Raw genomic sequence first — 24,326 nt, 5'->3', positions numbered from 1 at the left:
AACTGTAACTGTTGAGAACTGAAGCTGGGGAACTATACTGTATCTACTATGTCACCACCTAGTAGACCTGAACTCTTGCACAACTTTTGCTGTCTAGTGCCCACGGTCTGTTAGTGTTACTGTCTTACTGTGCTATTATCTATTGTCTTATTGTGCTATTATCTATTGTTTTATTGTGCTGTTATCTATTGTCTTGCTTTGTTTCTGAGTGATGTACGTGCTAAATCCAATTCCGGGCATGTCCCAGTCATGCTTGGCGAAATAAATGATTCTGATTCTGATTGTTTATATGTTTCAAAGTTTAAAACAGTAGTTAATGGGCTGCACATTAAAGCAAACCTAAAGCAGAAATAAATAAATAAATAAATAAATTATGATACAATTAATTGTATGTGTAGAATGGATAAGGAATAGAACATTAGTAGAAAAGAGAAGTCATATTTTCATTTTCAGTTATCATATATTCCAGCGTATAAGACGACTGAGCATATAAGACGACCCCCCAACTTTTCCATTTAAAATATAGAGTTTGGGATATACTCGCCGTATAAGACTTCCCCTCTTCCAACGCACACCAAATAAAAATTAAAAAAAATCATATACTGGTTCTATGTATGAACAGATACTGGTGCTGTACTGTATGTGGTACCCAGTATATAACAGTATACAGGCAATTGACTAGTTGGATTGGTCAACTCTACCTCTCCCTACGTGGATTGGTCAGCTCTCCTTGTCTACCTGTTTATCAGAGCGGTATGGAAGAATAGATTGCTGCTGTGCCCATAAAAACACTCCTCTTTCACCCTTCTGGCCCACCCTTTTATTCCATTTACCTCCTTCTCTGCCTCTCAGACCTAGCACATGTGCGCCTGCGCCGCTTCACTATAGTCCTCAGCAGCGAGATCTGAGAGTCTGTAACAGGATAGGGCATATCACCCGGCATCAATGACAACCAACGTATAAGACGACCCCTGACTTTTCAGAAGATTTTCAAGGGTTAAAAATTAGTCTTATACACCAGAATATACAGTATATAGTTGTTTGTTTTTTTTAACATTGCATCATTCTCTAATATTTGCAGTTTTACCAGCACACGGTCTTTTCAACGATAAAACAAAACAGAAATAATGACCATTTGAAATTTCCTGTTGTAAAACGTAATCTCAAACTGTTTCTTTGCTGCTTGAATGCTTCAGAAAACAGGACTGTATTCAACCCAGTGGATTGAAGAGCTCAGGCAATGTCTTTTGCATAGATAACTGAACTTTTTTAACTCTTCTTATACTGGAAAACAGTATGAGACTCTTTTCTTTGCTACTAATGGTTTATTTCTTAGCTGCACTACACATACAATTCATTATATGATAAGTTTATTTTAGATTCAGGTTTGCTTTAAGCTGGCCATATACTGGTTAGTGTGGCCAGCAGAAAGATGCAGCTCAGATCACTATCTTATCAGACAGGGATCTATCTGATTGTATCCCTCGATACACTGTACACAGATTTTCAATAGATTTCAGCATGACATCTATTGAAAATCTGTGTGCATTGCCTGCCATTCCCCTCGGTCTGCTAGCCCCCCATGCCTGTGCCCTACACAGTGTAAGGGTAGGGGCGTAACTAGACATCACTGGGCCCCCCTGCGAAACTTTGGAAGGGCCCCACCGACCCCCTCGCTTTCTGCACAGGAAAAGGACCAATGTGTTTTTCCCATGCAGAGAAAAACACTTAGACTTAAAGGATATGTCAGGCAATCTATGCTACCCCCAGATCTACTTACCCGGGGCTTTCTGTTCCCAGTACATACATACACACACAGCTGTATTATTTTACTACATGAGAGCACATGCTATATGGAGGAACAACAATGACATGCTGAACAGGAGAAGATATAGTATTCACTGTAACTTTGGCAAAACGTTCCGAATGTCACTGATTGATACTGTTATTAGGGGATCTCGACTCGTATGAGACAACAAGCTCTCAATGACGCAGCCAGTCAGACATCAATCTTTCCCATTCTACTGTGTCCAGTAATCAGACACCATAAGGTCAGGTCACTAGCCTGTGTGTGATAAAAATCTAGAAATCTTTTCTGAGGGAAGGTCTACAAATTTTTTTCCAACTGTGACTCCTTTGTTTGTAATGTTGTACATGAAGTCATCAGAACTGCTGCAGTGTGAGACAGATGTTTTTTTTATGGACCCTAGGGAGCAGGGACAGTGTACAAATTCCAAAGTGTCTATGATTCCTTATCCATGTGGTGGACACATGTAGTCAACATAACAATGGTACGAGAGTAGAATACATTTTCTCTTCATGCCCTTAGTTGCTTGTCAGCCTCTCAAACTTTTTCACCCCACGGGGCCCCTTGTGGCTTCTGGGCCCCCCTGCGGAGGCATCCCTTGCAGGGTCTATTGTTACGCCCCTGGGCAGTAGAGCTTCTCTCACCTGTCTAACAGCGCTTCCTCTCATGTCTTCCCTTCCCTGCTGGACTTCTTCCTGTCTCTTCACTCCTCGGGAGATGTGTACCCTTGTCGCTAGAGGCCAAAAAGCAGGGCCGGATTTAGGCCAAGGCCACCGATGCCATGGCCTAGGGCACCAAAGCAGCAGGCTGAACTTATGCAGCATTTGCAAGCTTGCAAATGCTGTAATGCAGGGAGATCAGGCGAGCGCCTGAACACAGTACTCTGCTGCCAGCGGCCACCTTGCTCTCTGTGCACGCTTGCATTGTGGCGGGCAGCTACGGATGTGAGACAGATGGGAAAAGGAAGCTTCGGCACTGGGGACGAGCTGACAAATGAGTGACACAGATGGCTGCTGTGGTGTGTAGGTGAGCTGGCTACCTATACTGAAAGGGGGGAAGTGGAAAAAGGAGGGATTAAGGGAGTCATCTGGCTACCTATACTGGAGGGAAAAGGTGGCGGAGTCATCTGGCTACCTATACTGAAGGGGGGGATCAGGTTACCTATACTAGAGGGAAGGTGCGAGGGGTCATCTGGCTTCCTATACTGAAGGGGTGCAGCTGGTGACAGCGGCCTTGGGCGGTAAAGAGTACAAATTCGGCCCTGCCAAAAAGTATGGAGAAAATTGAGCAACTGTTGAACAAATAGATGAAGAAAATTCATTTGGCATATGAGAGTTATTACTTTGGGCTGTAAGAGTAGCTACTTTTAAATATTTTCCTTTACTCGGCTCTCAAAGTATTGATTGTTTTCCATGTACAAATATGTACTATGATTCTACATTTGTAGGGTTACTAGAACTAATGAAGATAATGTCATGCAAAGGCAGATACAGTATATTAAGGAAACTACATTTAATTGGGCAATACTCAGAACTTAAAATTTAAAGTTGAATCTAAATACTACATAATAGAGCTCAAGTTTTTCCTACAAATTATAAAGATTATACTTCTTGTATCAAAGCGCAACAACCCCTATGCACTCTTATCAATAATGCGCTATAACCAGGCCTGGCAGCCTTTCAAGAATATACAAGTGTGTTGAAGCGCAAAACAAAAGTTGATATGCATACACATAAACCATAAGTTCACATAAAATTGGCAAAATGTCCCATCAAGATATTTAGTTATCCCATTTACATGGTACAGGGCTTGATGAGATAAACAGTTCCAGTTTTCTTTCTTTCCTCCACCAAGATCACCCAAATTAAAACTCACTCACCAGATGAATGTGACCACTGCTAGACTGGTGAAATATGCACACATCCAGGGAGCCTCGGTGCCTCAGGGTCCTGGTACAGACTTTTGCCACTTTAGTTAGTGAAGCATTGAATCTTCAAGCTTGGCAATCTTGCTTTGCATTACCTCAAAGAACAAGGCTCATATAGCGTAATTACATTTAAAAACAATATCTTTATTACAAAAAAATGCACTCACATGAGGTAGACTTTAATTCAGGCACAGTGTTTTAATACGGGCTCTCCTCCGTGGCCTATGCAGAGCCTGGCTGTATAAGTTTCCTCTCCTATAGATGTAAATATAGCACGTCCTCCTCGCTTGTAGTCTCCACAATTCCCAGTGCGTCCAGCCTCCGCCTAATCGATTTTGTCAATGTGTCATGACTCATCAGGGGCACAGAGACTGGACACCACACTAGGATTAATGTACTAACCTCCACTCCTTCCATTGGCTGCTTGGCATTCCAGCCCCACCTCACCGCGTGTGTGCATATCGCACGGCAAGTGGCCAGCCAAGCCTCCGCCTAGTGTGTAACATCACTTCCCCTTAGCCCATAATTGGCTCAGAATACGCTACCCATTTCTTCTATACTACGCTGACTGCAGCACCTCCCATCAGATACTGTCACCGGTCTGGGTATTACTTTGGATTAAAGCTTCATTCACCATGCATGTTACTCCACTTCCTTCCACTCTAATACCTGCTGAGCATAGTTCACGGGAGACAGCCCGTTCACATCCATGTTAATTTAGCATATATACATCCTATTCAAACAATCACTATTTCAACTGCATAGATCTTTAAAGGGAGACACCCTGCTGATCACTGTAGCAAATATAGCTCCATGCCATTTGCAAAGTGCATGCCTAATCCTTAGGGATGTTAATGTAAAATAACAAATCATTGTACCACTAAAATTCAATCAATCACTATTTCAACTGCATAGATCTTTAGAGGGAGACGCCCTGCTGATCACTGTAGCAAATATAGCTCCATGCCATTCGCGAAGTGTATGCCTAATCCTTAGAGATGTTAATGTAAAATAAAAAATTGTTGTACCACTAAAATTGAATAGCAATAGTTTCATTCATAGATATGCACTTAATACATAGTACAGCTGTGGATCCCTTTTAGAATAAAAAAAATATATATTTTTATTTTTTTTTTCCCCCCACCACTCCCCATCTATGCAAAGGACAACCAGCATACACCATCATCCTGACCACAATATTTCTGCCACAATCAATTGTCCGCTATGAAGCAATTGAGATCCAAATCAATATTGTGGCCCCCCGGTTTGAGGGACCCAAGGCTGTATATCCACCTGGTCTCTCTTCTAGACATCTGCCTTTTTTTTCCAATCCGCAAAAATGTAAACCCTGTGGATTACTAGTATGGTGAGTTCTGAAATGATCTGACACACTGTGTCCCTTAAACCCCCTGCGGATATTGCCTATGTGCTCCTGTACCCTCTTCTTTAGGGTTCTGGTAGTTCTTCCAACGTATTGTTTGCCACAGTCACACCATAACAAATATACTACCCCTATGCTGTTGCATGTGATACTTTGCAAAATTTTGAAGGACCCCTTCCGGGAGGCAGGCGGGGTTTTTCCCATGCTGGGGATGCGGAGCATGTGAGCAGGCAAAAGGTAGTAGAATGAGGGAAGTGGTGTCATTTACTAATCAAAATAAATTCAAAATTATGCAAAGTATCACATGCAACAGCATAGGGGTAGTATATTTGTTATGGTGTGACTCTGGCAAACAATACATTGGAAGAACTACCAGAACCCTAAAGAAGAGGGTACAGGAGCACATAGGCAATATCCGCAGGGGTTTTAAGGGACACAGTGTGTCAGATCATTTCAGAACTCACCATACTAGTAATCCACAGGGTTTACATTTTTGCGGATTGGAAAAAAAAGGCAGATGTCTAGAAGAGAGACCAGGTGGATATACAGCCTTGGGTCCCTCAAACCGGGGGGCCACAATATTGATTTGGATCTCAATTGCTTCATAGCGGACAATTGATTGTAACAGAAATATTGTGGTCAGGATGATGGTGTATGCTGGTTGTCCTTTGCATAGATGGGGAGTGGTGGGGGTAAAAAAAAAATCCACAGATGTACTATGTATTAAAGGGCTTACGAGGCCAAATCTAGAAATTTAGATCATTACCTGTTTCATATTAGAATCCATAGATGAGTTCCTCCGCTCCCTCTGTCCCATTCCGCCTCAAATGTATTTATTACATTGCCCCCAGGCTGCGACCCGACCCCACAGCACGGGTCGTCTCCTATGCCACAATCAAGATGGCCGCCGCCAAGATCCGCGCCTGTGCAGTACGCATGGAGATGTGAGCGTGCCCGCTGCCACGCTAGGAGGACGCTGACATCGAGTACGCGGCTGGGCGAGGGCGGAGAGCTGCGCAGCCGCACTCTCCGCCATGCGTACTGCGCAGGCGCGGATCTTGGCGGCGGCCATCTTGATTGTGGCATAGGAGACGACCCGTGCTGTGGGGTCGGATCGCAGCCTGGGGGCAATGTAATAAATACATTTGAGGCGAAATGGGACAGAGGGAGCGGAGGAACTCATCTATGGATTCTAATATGAAACAGGTAATGATAACAATTTCGAGATTTGGCCTGGTAAGTCCTTTAACCTTCTTGGCGGTAACCCCGAACGTAGTTCGGGGTAAGCCGCCGGAGGGTGCCGCTCAGGCCCTGCTGGGCCGATTTGTTTAATTTTTTTTTTGCTGGACGCAGCTAGCACTTTGCTAGCTGCGCCAGCACCCCGATCGCCGCCGCCGCGCGCCCGATCGCCGCTATCCGGTGCGGCGCGCGCCCCCCCCCCCCAGACCCCGTGCGCTGCCTGGCCAATCAGTGCCAGGCAGCGCCGAGGGGTGGCCCGGGACTCCCAATGACGTCCCGACGTCAGTGACGTCATCCCACCCATCGCCATGGCGACGGGGGAAGCCCTCCAGGAAATTCCGTTCTTTGAACGGGATTTCCTGATCGGAGATCGCCGAAGGCGATCGAAGAGGGCGGGGGGATGCCGCTGAGCAGCGGCTATCATGTAGCGAGCCATGGGCTCGCTACATGATATAGAAAAAAAAAATTAAAAAAAAAACTGCCGCGCTGCCTCCTGGCGTATTTTTTTATACCGCCAAGAGGGTTAAGTGCATATCTATGAATGAAACTATTGCTATGCAATTTTAGTGGTACAACAATTTCTTATTTTACATTAACATCCCGAAGGATTATGCATGTACTTTGCGAATGGCATGGAGCTATATTTGCTACAGTGATCAGCAGGGCATCTCCCTTTAAAGATCTATGCAGTTGAAATAGTGATTGTTTGAATAGGATGTATATGCTAAATTAACATGGATGTGAACGGGCTGTCTCCCGTGAATTGTGCTCAGCAGGTATTAGAGTGGAAGGAAGTGGAGTAACATGCATGGTGAATGAAGCTTTAATCCAAAGTAATACCCAGACTGGTGACAGTATCTGATGGGGAGGTACTGCAGTCAGCGTAGTATAGAAGAAATGGGTAGGGATGGTCGCTGGATTCCCACGATTCCGGACGGAATTTGGTGATTCCGGTTCCGATGCGACGGAACGGAATTGCTATAGCGCTAAGGCGGAATTTCCACAGAAAAAAAATAAAATTCCGCGAAATTTTACGGAATTCTAATTTTTTCCCCACCGCACTGATTTCTGCCTGATAAGAAGAATTTCTACTCCATAGACTCCCTTCCTCCCTCCTCCCTTCCTCCCTCCTCCCCTCCTCCCCTCTGCCTCTGAAATCTCTGGCTAGTAATACCTCCCCCTCCTCCTGCCCAGACTGAGCTCCTATGAGCGCTTGCTACTGTCTGAAAGTGCCTTGGCTCTCTGAAAACCTGTGGGCGTGACTTGTTTAGTTTATAGGGAATTAAAACAAAAACAAAAAAGTATTTGGCTTGAGGAATGCCTTATCAACAATAGGAAAGGAACACAATTATGCAATGAGTAAAAGTTCATCTCGGATCCACTTTAAAAGGAAATAAATATGGCAACCTAAATATCCCTCTCACTTCAGTTTTGCTTTAGAAGTTCCATAATACTGCATGCAGGATTATGGGATCCAAGGGTTTGAAGTGGGATTCAAACCATTCCCCAGTGTTCATCAAAGTTACATTAAATAGCACTTCTTCCTAAGCTATTTTGGTGCGGTATTTGATCTGCAGAGACCAGAACAAACGAACAAATTTTTGTTCCTATTGACCTTAAAATGCTGCGGGGACTGCGGCTGGGTGTGTGGCTGCGGGGACTGGTGCGGCCAGTATGAGTACCCCTATGTGCTGGGCTCTGGCTGGGTGCCTAGGTCCTAGAATGCAGGGTTCTCTGCGATGTAGTAGGATTTTGCTGGGTTCTGCGGCTGCACCTCAGTGGCTGCCCTCTCTGCTCCTGCTCCATTGCCACCACAGCAAAATAACAATGGAAAAATAGCAGAACATATACAGACACTAAATAATTAGATTAGAAACAGAGAGGAATTTAATTACTCACTGCTCGTAATGGATTTCTGGTCTAATAAAAGATGCACACATCTTTCACAACGCCCTTTTTGATTTTACTACCAAACTCTATCTAGATAATGCGAGCTTTGCCGTAATCACCGTTGTCGCGTGCTTGCGTTACACCGTATGCACGTAAACAAATAACGTGAGCATTAAGAAATGACACGCGTATAAAGAAATAACATGCGCATTATGAAATAACACTCTTTAGTGAATCGACCCCTAAATCTGGAAATAATAATAACTCCTGGGAGGTTAAGTGTAAAAAATAAGCCTCATTTTATCTCATTTGTTCTTATTTCTATCAAAACGTCTGTTTCATCAGCAAAATACCTTTACTTGCAAAATCTCACTTGTCTTCTTTGTTTTGCCTCATTTCTTTTTAGAATAAAATATGTTCTGGTGCTTTTTCTATTAGCTTATTTGCAGCATTTCTTTGTTTTAAAACTATTGTTTTCATGCCTTTTTGTAGCTTTTGTACTTTATGTTCTCATTTGGTACAATGCTTAAACGATGGTGCTGCTAGTACAAGTTTCATTTTTCTGCTAAAGCAAAATCATACAGAGATACAAATAAAGCCTAGAAATGAAGTAGCTCCCCAGAGGCTCCAAGTCAAAAGCTTGATTAAAACCTTGATAGACAATAAACACGCCCCCCCCCCCCCCCCTGATAACTTCCTTCAACTCAGTAATCAAGTTACTGCCATTTGACACAAATAGCTATGACTGAGGCAATGTTCAGTAATAGAGATCATGTCATTCTAGGTTTAGAATCTTTCAGGATTTTAGACTTGCTTACATATGCTAAGAGGTCATCAGCTCCTAGTCATGGGGTAGTCTCATCTTAAAAAGTCCAGTTATAATGGCAAAACTCAAATAAAACTCACACAAAAATTCATAGTTTTGTGTACACATGTGATCCTGAATATACAGACCTTTTTTTCCCATATGTAATTTGTACTGTATTTACTTGGTATTTTGTTATGGTATATTGCTTGAACAAAATGTTCCTTTTCTTTTTACATAAAAGAAAAGTAGAAAATCCTTAGCATAAAAAATAAATAAATAAATAAATAAATAAAAATACAAATGTTTAAACCAAAAGCATAGTATTCTGCTAGAAGGCAATGGACGTTCAGCTTAAATTTAACTTAACACACTGTTTTAAGCTGAATGTAATTTTGCCGCCTTTAAAGGGACTCCGAGCTCTAAATAAAAATGAAATTGGTACTCACCTGGGGCTTTCTGCCGCCCGCCGTAGGTCGGGAGGTCCCACGGCGTCCATCTGGCTCTACTCCCAGGGCCTGGCCAGAAATGGCTCCCCGGCGGCTCCCGGCGGCTCCCGGCGACACTGGGCCCGAGTGTCGGGCTCCTTCTTCCTGAAACGTCACATCTGTCGTCACCACGCTAGCCACCTCGCGTCATTATTAGATTAAACCTTGCATGCGCAGTACTGTCACGCCGGCCGTCGTGATGCAGAAAGCCCCAGGTGAGTACCAATTTTGTTTTTATTTAGAGCTCGGAGTCCCTTTAAACAGAAGGTATTTGTGGGTCTCAAATCAGAAGAACTATCCCACGCCCAGCACTAACTGATCCAGTTTGCAGGTAATGCTACTAAAACCTATATAGCTTCTCAATGGCGTCAGCCTTTACTCACTTTTAAATATGGTCTCAATAAAATTCAAGAAACTATGTTAAATAAAAAAGTAATAATAAAATAGTGGTTGGCCCTGGTGCTCGCTGTTTTATTTGGCACCCTTTTCACCAGGACACATCTCGCTTCCATTTCAACTTTTCCAAATGTTTGTGTCAAGCGCAGTAGGCAGGCAAAAAAAATATTTTTTTTCTAATTTTGATCAGTGAACTTTGTTAAATCAGTTTCAGGGTTGATGCACACCAAGAGTACTTCTGAGTGCTTTTAAAATCGCTAGCGCTTCTAAAAGCAATTGGCTAATGTGTTTGTATGGACTTGTTCACACCAGAGCGATGTGATTTTTTTTTTTCCAAACTCAAACACAGGTCCTGCAGGATTTTGGAGGTGATTACACCTCTATGTATAGTACAGGAAAAATTTAAAATCACTCTAAAAAGCACTGAACAGATCAAAGTTTACAGGAACTACAAAATCCCTACAGCCAAACTTTCCAAAATCGCTAGGTATCAATAGAAAATCGCTAGGCACATGCCTAGAATTGATATTGCAAATTGCTACAAAAATTAAAAATAAAATGCTGCCCACTTTACGATTATTTTATGGTGAAATGCTGCCCACTTTACGTTTCAATTCTGGTGAAATGCTGCCCAATTTACGATTAATTTCTGGTGAAACATTGCTGCATTACGATTCTTTTATGGTGAAACGCTGCGCCATTACAATTATTTTATAGTGAAACGCTGCCCCATTACGATTATTTGGTGCCTATGGGGGGGGGCCCCATCCAAATTTTTGCAGGGGGCCCAGTGATTTCTAGTTACGCCCCTGTGGGGGTTGACCTCAGTATAGCTACTGTATATACTAGATAAGGCATGTCCAGAGAATCACAATGTTTGCATTGTTGCTTATAGTATGGTATTTGTTAGAGATGTAGTGAACATAAAATGTTGGGTTTGTGAATTTTCGAAGGCAAATTTCCACAAAAGTTCACGAACCAGCTGTTCACAACAGGCACTTATATGGCAGGCGAACGGCGAACTTTAACTGTTATTAGCAAAGCCCATTTCATTCTAGAAACACCAAACAGGATATGTAGTGGGTGACAGTGGGTACTTTTTTTTTCAAAAAGACCTTATAGTTTTTGAGAAAATCGATTTTAAAGCTTCGTAGGAAAAAAAGTATACATTTAAATGCGGTAAATGACAGTTAATGTAGCAAACCTAACAGTAGCGTAAATATCTTACTTTGTACCCTCATACTCATTTCTCCTGGGGAGGACTCTTGGGACACCGGAGGTGGGAAAGCACCCTTGTCCATGCATTGGACAAGGGCCATGGGGGGGGGAGGGGGAGGCTTGACAACCCCTCCCCCCAGAGCCCCACCATACCATGGACCATGTGGGCTGGTATAGCTTAGGGTGTAAAGCCCCACTCGGCCGCGGCTGTGCATTCTGGCTATCCCAGCCTGCATGGGGGACAATAGGTGAAAGAGGCTGGGGAAGGGGGACCCCACTTAATTTTTTTTTATTTTCCACACTCTAAACATTAAAAAAAAGTTTCAAAAAATAGATAATTAGAAAAATAGAGAAGTTGCCAGGGATCTTTATACAGCCATATTGGGGCTGTATAGCGATCCCTGGCCAAAGAGTTGCGACTCCGAAGGGGTTTCCAGGGGGGTCCATATGCATTAAATGTATATTTTTTTTCTATGAAACTAAGGTCTTTTTGGGAAAAAAATGGTGTTTCTAGGGGGCTTTGCTAATAGCCACTAAAGTCAGCGTCTATTGACTTCAATGTAAAATATGCAAACGCGATTTAAAAAAAAAATTGCGTTAAACGTGAACGGCAAACAGCCGATGTTCACCAGGAACTATTCGCCGGTGAACTGTTCGGGCCATCTATAGTATTTGCAAGGGAAGAGTACATAAATAGTGTAAGCTTTAAAAATCCCTGAGATCAACTTTAATTTCTGTTTAGCAGTGCCGGAGAGTGACTTTTCTTTGCTGTTCCTCTCAAAGCAAAGAGATCAGTCTGCTCAGGCTAAAACAGCATGATGTCTAGGTGGCTTATCCTCTAGTTGTTTTTTTATACCCACAATTATTCAGCAAGGGTGCTTGTTATACTGTTTATCACAGAGATACATAGCTGCTGCGGTGAAAAAAAAATCTGTAAATCTGTATATAAAGTACAATAAGAAAAATGGAAACAACAACCAAGTATAAATGTGAAATTCAAGGAAAAATACTTTCCTGTAAACCTTGTAATAATAACTCAAAATGTGTACTTGGTGAAAAATCCTGGTTATAACAATCTTGGTTGTTTGCTGCTGATGTTCAGTTCTTATTCAGCCCCATTCCATCTTTTTTTCTATTTATTGCATTAATGCTGACACCTACACAGTAAAAGTGGATATAAATGTGCATTGCCTAAGCAGATACATAGTGCCCTCTAACTCTAGACAGGAGACTTGAAAGCACACAATATTTGCACAAGATGCAGTAGGAATTATAGTTTAGGGTAAACATACAAACAAACCCTGTGTCAGTTCGCTACTATAAAGGACATAAATGTGAACAGATGTAACTTCAAAAGCAGCATCAGGCATAACAAAAAATAATTGTCTTTAATCAAAATCAGGAGGAGAAAAGAAAACTATTGTTTATGCCCAAAACTCTCAATAATTGTGCAAACTGATTTTCTATAGTAATCCCCATTCTGACCAGTCAATAAGATGAAGGCTTAACAGGGATCTTTATGTCAGTTTGTTTACTAATTTAGAAGCCATTTAGAAAACAAATGTAGTGCGTTTTAGAAAAAAACAAAACAAATGCCAATAATTTACAATTGCAAACAATATATTTACCATGTTATAAAGCCGAGCATTCATAGGCCTCTCAAATCAATGCTATTTTGTCATCTTACTTACAAAATAGTTTAAGATGGCACACATAAATGGTTTACTATCTATGTGTGACTTTGTATATTGCAAAATCCATCAATTTAAAAAGCACCGGCGCTAAATATAACGCATCATAATCAATCAGCCAAAACTAGCATGTCATGGCCGTGTAAGACCGCCTGAAATGCCCACACAACTTCCTGGCCTGCTTCAGGGTATCCTCTAAGCATGGGTACTTTGACACAAATCTTTGAATGACTAAATTGAGCACATGTGCCATGCAGGGTACATGTGTCAGCTTTCCCAAATTCAATGCGGAAATGAGATTGCTGCCATTGTCACACACCACGTTGACGATCTCCAGCTTGTGCGCGGTCAGCCACTGATCCATCTGTTTGTCAAAAGCAGCCAGGTGTGCTGGTCTAGTGTGACTCTCCGCTTTGAGGCAAGACATGTCTAAGATGGCGTGACACCGTTGTACCTGGCATGCAGCATAGGCCCTGGGGAGATGGGGCTGTGTAGCTGGAGAGGAGATGGCAGCAATAGTAGAGTTGAACTGCCACTCAGCCGAGGAGGAGGAGGATGACAGCGAAGAGGATGTAGCAGGAGGCCTGCCTGCAAGCCGTAGAGGTGCTTGCCATCGGTCACCAGGTTCACCCAATGGGCTGTGTAAGTTATGTACCTGCCCTGACCGTGCTTGGCAGACCAGGCATCCGTGGTCAGGTGGACCCTTGACCAAACGCTGTGTGCCAGAGATGACATCTCAAATTTACGGTACGGTAAAGTCTCTCAACTTTACGGTACAGTTTGGGTATCGCCTTTTTAGAGAAATAATTGCGGCCTGGTATCTTCCACTGCGGTGTCCAAATGGCCACAAATTTACGAAAAGGCCTCAGAGCCCACCAGTTGGTATGGTAACAGCTGGCGAGCTAACAGTTCTGCCACGCCAGCTGTCAGAAGCCGGGCAATGGGGTGACTGGCAGAAATTGGTTTCTTACACTAAAAGATTTTTCTCAGGTGCTCCTCCCATTGCAGTTTGTGCCTTTTCTCCATGTGCCTTCATAAGGCACTTGTCCCTACGTGAGTGTTGGCCTTTCTACGGCTCAGTTTTTGGAGGCAGAGAGAACAGATGGCATTGCTCCGATCTGAGGCAGACACATTAAAACTTTTCCAAACCGATGAGCCCCCCTGGGGTGATGGCACTGTGGTGGCATCAGCAGCTGACGTTGAAGGGAATGTTGGCTGGCTGTACATAGGTGGCAATACATGGCGTCAGACACTGCCACCAGCTGTTTCTGATGACGAGCTCCCCCTGCTTCGTTTAGGAATTCATCTCCTCCTACTCCTCTCGGACTCCCCCTCTGAACTGTCCCCTTAGTCACCTTGTCTCTTAGGAACCCATGTGGGATCCGTATCATCATAATCATCATAATAATCCTGCCCAGCTTAGCTTGGCTTAGACACTTTAAAAACTGCACCAACAGCAGGTACTTCATCATCCTCCTCACACATTACGTCCATAATGTCGCCGCCTAACTCAGACATATGAGGTGGTGTAACTTGCTTAGCGCCTTCATCTAGTTGTAACAATAATGGCTGTGAATCATTTAATTCCCCACCAATTAACTCCTGCAAAGCGTCAAATGCAGCAGATGTGGGGCTTGTAGTAGCGCTGGTGGCTGTGGAAAATGAGGTGTTCTGTGTTAAATAGTCAACCACGTCCTGACAATCTTGGGAGTTGATGGGACGTGCCTTCTTCTGAGCAATGTACTTTGGGCCAGGGCCGCACAAAATCACATCAACACGACCTCGCACAGACCTGCCGGGTGGCCTTCCTCTGGGTCTGCCTCTACCTCTGCCTCTACCTGTTTTGTCCGTTGTGTCCATATCGGGGGGGGGGGGCATGAAGTAAAAGGTATGCACTGGCTTGACTAATACAATGTGTAGTCACACAGGTGCATTTAACAGGTATGCACGGAGTGGTAGGAGGGTGCACTGAACACAACAGGTAGGTATATGCAGTGATGAGGTGGGTGCACTGAACGCAACAGGTAGGTATATGCAGTACTGGGTATTACAATGTGCACCTGTCACACACAGACAGGTAGCGGACAGGCAAGTGACACTGCATGCGCTCACATAGGTAGGTGGGTGCACTGTGAACAACAGGTAGGTAGGTATATGCAGTGATGGGTATTACAATGTGCACCTGTCACACACAGACAGGTAGCAGACAGGCACAGTGACACTGCGTGAGCTCAGCTCGCGTAGGTAGGTGGGTGCACTGTGAACAACAGGTAGGTAGGTATATGCAGTACTGGGTATTACAATGTGCACCTGTCACACAGACAGGTAGTCACTGAATGTGTTGGGCCTGGCAGCGGCACACACACAGTATGAATTATCATGGCTGTCTATGCAACACAAGTGTCAGTGGGACACACAGAAAAAAAAATATATCACAAGAAAAAGATTAGCTCTCAAAAGAGCTGTTGTGGGGTGTTATTTTAGCAATAATAATCAGCATGGAGCAAGCTAAGAAGCCTACAAAAGCCTAACTAATCTTTCCCTATGAGGGTCTGCAGCAGAAGCAGCTGTCCTTTCACTATTTACTGCAGGCACACGAGTGAGTAAAATTGCCGGCAATGCCTGCCTTTTATAAGGGGGAGTGGCTCCAGGAGGGAGTGTAGCCTGATTGTCTACAATGTGCCTGCTGACTGTGATGTAGAGGGTCAAAGTTGACACTGATGGTGCACTATGGGGGCGAACCGAACTTCTGGTTAAGTTCCCGGCTCTCCGCGATTGCGAATCCCCGTAAGTTCGCCGGGAACCATTCACTGGTGAACCGTTCGGGCCATCATTAGTCCTGACAATATTTGGGGTTGATTCTTCTGAACACTGTACTTTGGTCGAGGGCGGCACAAAATCCTGACAGCACAAGCACGAACAGACCTACTAGGTGTTCTGCCTCTGCCTTTTGTTTTGTCCATATTGGGGGGGATGAAGTGAAAGGTATGCACTGACTTGACTAATATAATGTGCAGTCATTCAGGTGCAGTTAACAGGTATGCACGGAGTGGTATATCACACTGCGTGCACTCACATGAGTAGGTGGGTGCACTGAACACAACAGGTAGGTGTATGCAGTGATGGGTATTACAATGTGCACCTGTCACACACAGACAGGTAGTGGACAGGCACAGTGACACTTTGTGCGCTCACATATGGGGGTGGGTGCACTGAAGTGAACAACAGATAGTAGGTATATGAAGTGATGGGTATTACAATGTGCACCTGTCACACACACAGGTAGTCACTGAATGTGCTGGGTCTGGCTGGCAGTGGCACACACAGTAGGAATTACCAAGGCTGTCTATGCATCACAAGTGTCAGTGGGACACACAAAAAATAAATAAATAATAGATCACAAGAGCAAGATTAGCTCTCAAAAGAGCTGTTGTGGGGTGCTTTTTTTAGCAATAAGAGTCATCAAGGAGCAAGCTAAGATGCCTACAAGAGCCTAACTAAGCTTTCCCTATGAGAGTCTGCAGCAGGTTTCCCTTCTCTAATTACTGCAGGTACATGAGTGAGTGAAAAGCCTGACACTGCCTGCCTTTTATAAGGGGGAGTGGCTCCAGGAGGGAGTGTAGCCTGATTGTCTACAATGTGCCTGCTGACTGTGATGTAGAGGGTCAAAGTTGACCCTCATGATGCACTATGAGGGTGAACCGAACTTCCGGAAAAGTTTGCGGTTCTCTGCGATCGCGAACCCCGGAAGTTCACCGGGAACCGTTTGCGGCAAACCGTTCAGGCCATCTCTATTCATAATATCATCCAAGTCCTGAACAAATTAAAACTAATATAATACCCTGTACTGTTATAGCAATATTTTTTTTTCTGTCACAGCATGGCAAAAATCCAGGATGATAGATCCACATTTAGCATCATCAGTACATAATGCCACATAAGCCCTTCTTTAGTAGCCAAATAAACAGAGCAATTGATAAAGTGAATAGCAGTAAAGCCATAATCCAGATATTAACAACTTCACCACTGAAGGGGTTTTCCCCTTATGGACCAGAGATATTTTCACCTTTGAATGCTCCTCCCATTCATTCACCAATAACTTTATCACTACTTATCAAAACAAAATGATCCATATCTTGTTTTTTTTTTCTGCCACCGATTAAGCTTTCTTTGGGTGGTTCATTTTGCTAAGATTTATTTTATTCTAAATGCATTTTAAATGGAATAATAAGAAAAAAATGGAAACAAATCATTATGTCTCAGTTTTTGGCGATTAACGTTTTAAAATAATACATTCTACTGTGGATTAAAGCTGCACATTTTATTTGCCCATGTGTCCCGGTTATTACAATATTTAAATGATGTCTCTAGTAAAATGTATGGTGACAATACTTTATTTGTAAATAAATGGAAATGTATGTATAAGTGTAACTTAATGTATTTAGGGTGTATATTTACTATTTGGCCACTACATGTCCCTCCACTTTATCTTCCTGTGCGTACTGTTTGTACACTAAAAGGAAGCAATATGTGTATGTTTTTACTTTTTGTTCTATAACAAAAATATGACTGTATGGGCTGGTAGAAGCCCCAGGTAAGTAAAACGGGTCCCTCCCGCCCGGCTTAAGTGTCACTTTAAAATCAAATGCCCATGGGGATGTAAGGTTAGTTGCCCACCAGAGAGATTTAGGGTTAGGCACCCAGGAGGGATTAAGATTAGGCACCACCAGGGTGTTAGGATTAGGCACTATGAGGGGGGAGGGTTGTTCTGTGTGAGAGTAGAGAGGTTAGGCCATAGTAAAATTTCAGTAAATATTGCCAATATTTTACTTTATGGATGAAGTAGTAGAATATTGGAAAATGTACTGATATTCTCTTACCGACTATTTCCTGTGCCCTTTTCAAGGGGTGCCTTTATCAACTGTATGCCAATGTATCCCTTCCTAAGTCCAAAATCACCATAATTCTATACATTATTTTAAATATTTATTTAAACGTTCTTACTCTTTTCTAACCTGTCTTTACTCTATAAAGCAACATGGAAAATGTTGGCTGTTAATAAATCAATTATAATAAACTAATATAAACTAAAAAATAACAAAACGAATTGTCAAACACTGAATAATGCAGTGAACAACAAGAGTTTAGTCACTACTTTTATTTTGTTACAACAAATGAGTGAGATTAGATAATGAAAATGAGATAACTTTTGACTATATGAACAATTCTATTAACCCTCCAGGCGGTATGAAAAATTCCGCCAGGAGGCAGCGCAGCAGTTTTTTTTTTTTTTTTAAATCATGTAGCGAGCCCAGGGCTCGCTACATGATAGCCGCTGCTCAGCGGCATCCCCCCGCCCGCTTCAATCGCCTTCGGCGATCTCCAATCAGGAAATCCCGTTCAAAGAATGGGATTTCCTGGAGGGCTTCCCCCATCGCCATGGCGAGGGGGCGGGATGACGTCACCGATGTCAGCGATGTCGTGACGTCATTGGGAGTCCCGATCCACCCCTCGCCGCTGCCTGGCACTGATTGGCCAGGCAGCGTACGGGGTCTGGGGGGGGCCACGCGCCGCAACGTATAGCGGCGATCGGGCGCGGGGCGGCGGCGATCAGTGTGCTGACGCAGCTAGCAAAGTGCTAGCTGCGTCCAGCAAAAAAAATTAAGAAAATCGGCCCAGAAGGGCCGGAGAAAACCTCCTGCGTGGCTTACCCCGAACTATGTTCGGGGTTACCGCCAGGAAGGTTAAAGGATACTTAAAAGCACCTACTTTCTACACATACTGATAAAGAAACTAGTTTAAGAAAACTCTAAACTAGAGTATTTACTAAAGAATACATCTAAAGGTTGATAATAATAATATGATGCTAGTTTATGTTAGGGGACACAGCAAGGTTCCCCATAGACCAAACTTGTGCACCAGGCATGGGCTCACGAGTCCATAAGGTCTTGAATCATGATTTAAATGAGGCTTAATTGCCTCAGGTGTGCAGCTGGGAAAGAGGGGTTACTTACCCATAAGTCCGCTGTTTTCTATGCGCTTCAAATGTCTTGCATGTGTCCTATTGGACACATTGCAAGACTCACTACCGCACACCTCCTTCCAGATTGAAGGTTTTTCATTAGTTGAAACTCTCAGGACATAAAATTTTAGTCCTCTCGGCGGCACTGTTTGTGTAGTGATGGCTGTGCTCGTGGGCACGTTGGCGAGAGTGGAGGCGATGTCAGTTTTCCAGCCCGTATGTTTGGGCTGAGGTAGTTCAATAATAGAACAACAGTGACTGTCCAGCTGATCGAATTTGGTCTCTCCTTAATGAAGCAATGACCTTATTATCTTGGGTGAAACCCCAACACACTCATATAGGTCATTGCTTCATTGTGAAATGTAAGCCCCTTCACCGCGACAAGGTAACAGTCATGAAGGGGAATTGACAGATGTACATGCCTTTTGTTTTGTTGTTGTTGTAACCACAGTGCAGCCAGAAAAATTAGGCAGGCATGTACACACACCAGAAACATTATTATTTTTGGTAACATTCAGGATCCACCTGGAATCCTGGACCCTGTCGGTGGTGGCGGTGACATGTGTGGGCGCTGACTTAGTATTGGGGCAGTCATTAGCCCTCAGGGATCCATGCCTCATTCATTTTATTAAAGGTGAGGTACTGAACAGTTTTTTGACCTAGGCGACTTCTCTTGTCAGTGACAATGCCTCCTGCTGCGCTGAAGGTCCTTTATGACAGGACGCATGAGGAGGGGCAAGCCTCAAGTAGTAGTGATGGTGGTGGTGGCAGTTGCCTGAGTGGTAAGTAGTTGTGGTGTGCCCGAATCAGAGCAGGAGGAGGAAGATATGTCACGGACGGTTCTGTGCGGAAGCTGAGGAGGATGAGGTGTTCTGTGTTAACCAGTCAACTAAGTCCTCAGAATTTTGGGGGTTGAGGGTATGTGCCCTCTGAACACTGTGCATTGGTGGAGAGCCACACAAAATCACACATGAACGACCTTGAAAAGACCTGCAGGGTGGCCTACCTCTGCCACTGCTTGTCATTTTTTCCATATTTGTGGTATGCAATAGTACTAACAATATTCAATAGTGGTAGAGAGTGTGTGTAATCACAAAGAGGCACACAATCAGTGTCAAATACACAGCAGCTGTGTGTGTATCACTTGGCTGTGTACTTTAACACACACACAGAAATAGGCAGTTGTGATATTACAATGGTTGTACAAAGGCTGAAGTGCTGTAAAAGCAGTGTGCACAATCAAATGGCTGTGTGGCCCGTGGGCTCTATGCAGTGTGTCACCCACATAGAGAGAAATCCTATAGTAAGTTCAATCACAAATACAGTTGGAAGATATGCACTGGTAATAGTGTGCTGGTGGACTACAAGGGCCAGCTGGGACTGTGGGCTGTATGGAGTGTGTCACACAGAGAGCTATACTTTTGTAAGTGCAATCACAAATACAGTTGAAAGATGTGCACTGGTAATAGTGTGCTGGCGGACTACAACAAGGGCCAGCTGCATGGACTGTGGACTTTAAGCAGTGTGTCACCCACACAGAGAGCTATGCTATAGTAAGTGCAATCATAAATACCGTTGAAAGATATGCACTAGTAATAGAGGGGGCTGGAGGACTACAACAAGGGCCAGCTGCATGGACTGTGGACTTTAAGCAGTGTGTCACCCACACAGAGAGCTATGCTATAGTAAGTGCAATCATAAATACCATTGAAAGATATGCACTAGTAATAGAGGGGGCTGGAGGACTACAACAAGGGCCAGCTGCGTGGACTGTGGGCTTTAAGCAATGTATCACCCACACAGAGAGCTATGCTATAGTAAGTGCAATCACAAATACAGTTGAAAGATATGCACTGGTAATTGAATGTGCTGGCAGACTACAACAGCCAGCTGGGACTGTATGTAGTATATCACAGAGAAAAAAAAACACAACACATCAGAGCAATATTAGCCCTCAAAAGGGCTTTTTTGCGGTGCTTTCAGCAATAAATTTCAGTGAGGAGCATGCTAAACAATAGCCTAGCTAACTAGCAGAAATCACTTTATGCACAGCTCTGGGTGTCAGTGGGCTGTGGAATGTCACACACAGAGAAATGCAATAGTACTATCAGAATGCAGTGAAATAATAATGCACTGGAGTTGTTCTGTGCGTACAACTTAATAAGGCAACAACAATAGCAGTATTGTGCACACAGCTCTGGGTGTCAGTGAGCTATGGGGTGTCAAACACGAAAAAAACAGGAGACTGATGTGTTAGCCCTCTAAAGGGCTGTTTGGGGTGCTTTCACAGCAAGTGAGGAACAAAAACACAGGCCTAGCTAATGCTTTCCCTACCTATCTGCAGCAAGTCTGAGCCTGCTCTCACTAACAGTCAGCAGCCAGCAGAGAATTAATCCAATATGGCCACCGCAACTGTGTTTTGATAGGGACGTGGGGGTCCAGGAGGGGATGCTAGCTGATTGGCTGCCATGTGTCTGCTGACTGTGAGGTAAGGGGACAAAGTTTAGCTCAATGATGATGTATAGGGGGCGGGCCGAACACCCCAAATGTTCGCTGTTCGCCAAGAATGTGAACAGCGGAAGTTCACAGAATACAGTTCGCTGGCGAACAGTTCGGGCCATCTCTAGTGATCATTTGACAGATTTGTAAGGCTCTGATTTGCTGGTCAAGATTATGCACTGAACAAGAAAGTAATCACAGTCAGAGCACATGATATGCATGCTTTGTTCAGAGTCTATGGTGCACATTTTCAATCCAATTTCCTGAATGACCATCTGACCTGGAAAAGATCATTTGCACCCAACAACGGAGGGGAAAATGATACGCAATCTCCAGTAAGGATGGCTTTTCTCCTTATTGGCTTGTCATCAATGTTGGAGGGTCACAGCATAGCACAAGGGGGCAAAGAGCAATGTGTTTGGGGAAGGGACGAGAAAGAGGCATGCTCCCTGCTCTATGTCCCCTCTGCTCCCCCTGAACTGCCTCGGGTACACTTTAAATCAGTTATGTATTGAAAATATTTGTAGAAACATTGCAGTTTTTTTGAAAATAAAAATGGGAACTACCTGCTGCACTAACTTATACTGTATATCTTCAAAAATCCTCCAGTTACCAGGTCACTCCCCTCCTCCATATCAAGCTTAAGCTAGGATTCCTGAGTCAGCAGACAAGCATCGTTTTAGCTAAAATAGCAATTGCTTCCAGCCTATATGCCTATGTATATAAACCGGAAATCGTTCAGAGCGCCTGAATGTGTGCAGACAGCTGTAGGTATTTGAGGATTAGATCAATTGATGCTGCAGTTTTCTTTTTTCCTTAAGATTTTTATGAAACTTTTCTTGGATGATTAATTAATAAAGTTCTGTTAAATGGATATTACGCATTCCGGGATCCCTTGAAAAGGGCTCCTGAGCTGCCTGTATGAAAAGGACTCCTTCATAGACATCAATGTTATTTCTGCAAATATGGGCTACAAGGTGGTGAAAAGGGCTCCGAGTTTTGATATAGGTTACAAGCGGGCGCCCTTTTGTAGCCCATATTTTTTATTCGGCTACAAGGCTTTAGGCTACAAGGTTTTTGATTCTGCTACAAAAGGGCACCCTTTTATAGCCGAGATTTTTGATTTGAGGATGCAGGGGAGGTTAGGATTAGGTATCACAAGCGGGGGGGGTTAGGCACCACCTGGGGGGTCTTAGGGTTAGACACCATCTGGGGAGTCTTAGGGTTAGGCACCACCTGGGGGGCCTTAGGGTTAGGCACCACCAGGGGAGTCTTAGGGTTAGGCACCACCTGGGGAGTCTTAGGGTTAGGCACCAAATGGGGGGGTCTTAGAGGTAGGCACCACCTAGCGGGTTAGGCACCATCAGGGGAGGGTTCTATGTGAAAGTAGGGAGCAGTTAGGTCATAATAATCACTTTTCTTAGCTATATCTAGAGCCCTTTTTTAGCCCAACAAATGTTGCCTATAACAGCATCCTTTTAAATAAACTAAAACTAGCTTTTTCGGCTACACCAGGTGCCCTTTGTAGATGAATTTGGCATATATGGGCAACACCAGGCACCCTTTGTAGCCAAAGTTGGCATATATGGGCTACACCATGTGCCCTTTGTAGCCGAAGTTGGCATATGGGCCACACCAGGCGCCCTTTGTAGCCGAAGTTGGCATATAGGGGCTACACCATGTGTCCTTTTTGTAACCGAATTTGGTATATATGGGCTACACCAGGAGCCCTTTTTTCCAGGAGCCCTTTTCAAATAGACGCCCCATTTCTGAACTGAGTAACCGTGGCTTACTTTGAGGAAAATAGTAGATTGTTGCTTTCTTTCTGAATTGTTCCCATTGTAAATTACAAAGCTCTTAGAATTCACCTTGGAGTTTCCTTTGTTCCTTTTGGCGCTCTCTTAGGGACAAAATACCATAATTTATAATAAGGTATGAATTATCACAGATAACGTTGTTGTTTATTTGTAGAGGAAAGAAAGTTCATGCAGCATGATTCTTTTTATGTTGTTATGATTAATGCAAGGTGACAAAACATATATAACAAAACAACAACAGAACTTTTCTTAGGTGAAGGTAAACAATCACCCTGTGTATTATAACGATTGCACCTTATTTGCTAAACTGCAATATTTGCATTTGCTAATTACATGTTAAGTGAAGACTGATTGTCATTTTCATCTTTAATTAACAATTTGTCTGTATGTACATTTTGGTGGCATTTAAATGGTTTGAAAATACAGTGTTTAATTGAATATGCAAGACAGATGTTATTATATTTCTCCACTTTTGAATGGCATTTTCATATTTACAGAAGCCAAATGTAATATTTCCATCAGAGCGGCTGCATTATTTATATATTTTCACTCTCTGCTGCTAGACCACAAAATTTAAATGCGTTACTTGTGTCAAACATTACAAAATTACTGTTTGTTTATTTTTTAGGTACTAATAAAAAAGATTAATGGAACTTCTGGATAATGAAACAATCTGTTGCACAGCACGCTGAAGAATACGGAATGGGGCCCGATCATCATTTTCCCTTTAAGAAAAGCTTTATTTTCCTTGCAGAAATGATTATCTTGTGACCTTTTGGCACTGAAGTAACATTAAGGTAAATTATTTTCATCTGATTTCTGAATGTCATTGTTACTTCTTCTCCAACAAGAACACATTAGTACATTAGCATCTAATTTTACAGATAGCTGATAGCTGATCACAATTGTTTTTATGGTACACAAAGCTCACATTGAATAGAGCTTTAGCTCTTTTATTTCTTGTTAGTGTAATCATTATTATTAAAGGAGGTCTGCCTTTCACGCTTTAATACCTAGAATTATACAGGATTACAGCTTGACTGCAAATAAATGCGTGTTTAGGTTTTTTTTGTCTATTGTGGCACATGACCGTGAGGTTAGTAATGCAAAGATTCAGCAGGAGACAATGCGTCCTTGAAACACTCA

The sequence above is a fragment of the Hyperolius riggenbachi genome, chromosome 8 (assembly GCF_040937935.1).
Source record: "Hyperolius riggenbachi isolate aHypRig1 chromosome 8, aHypRig1.pri, whole genome shotgun sequence".
NCBI lineage: Eukaryota > Metazoa > Chordata > Amphibia > Anura > Hyperoliidae > Hyperolius > Hyperolius riggenbachi.
This window is presented reverse-complemented; position numbering follows the sequence as displayed.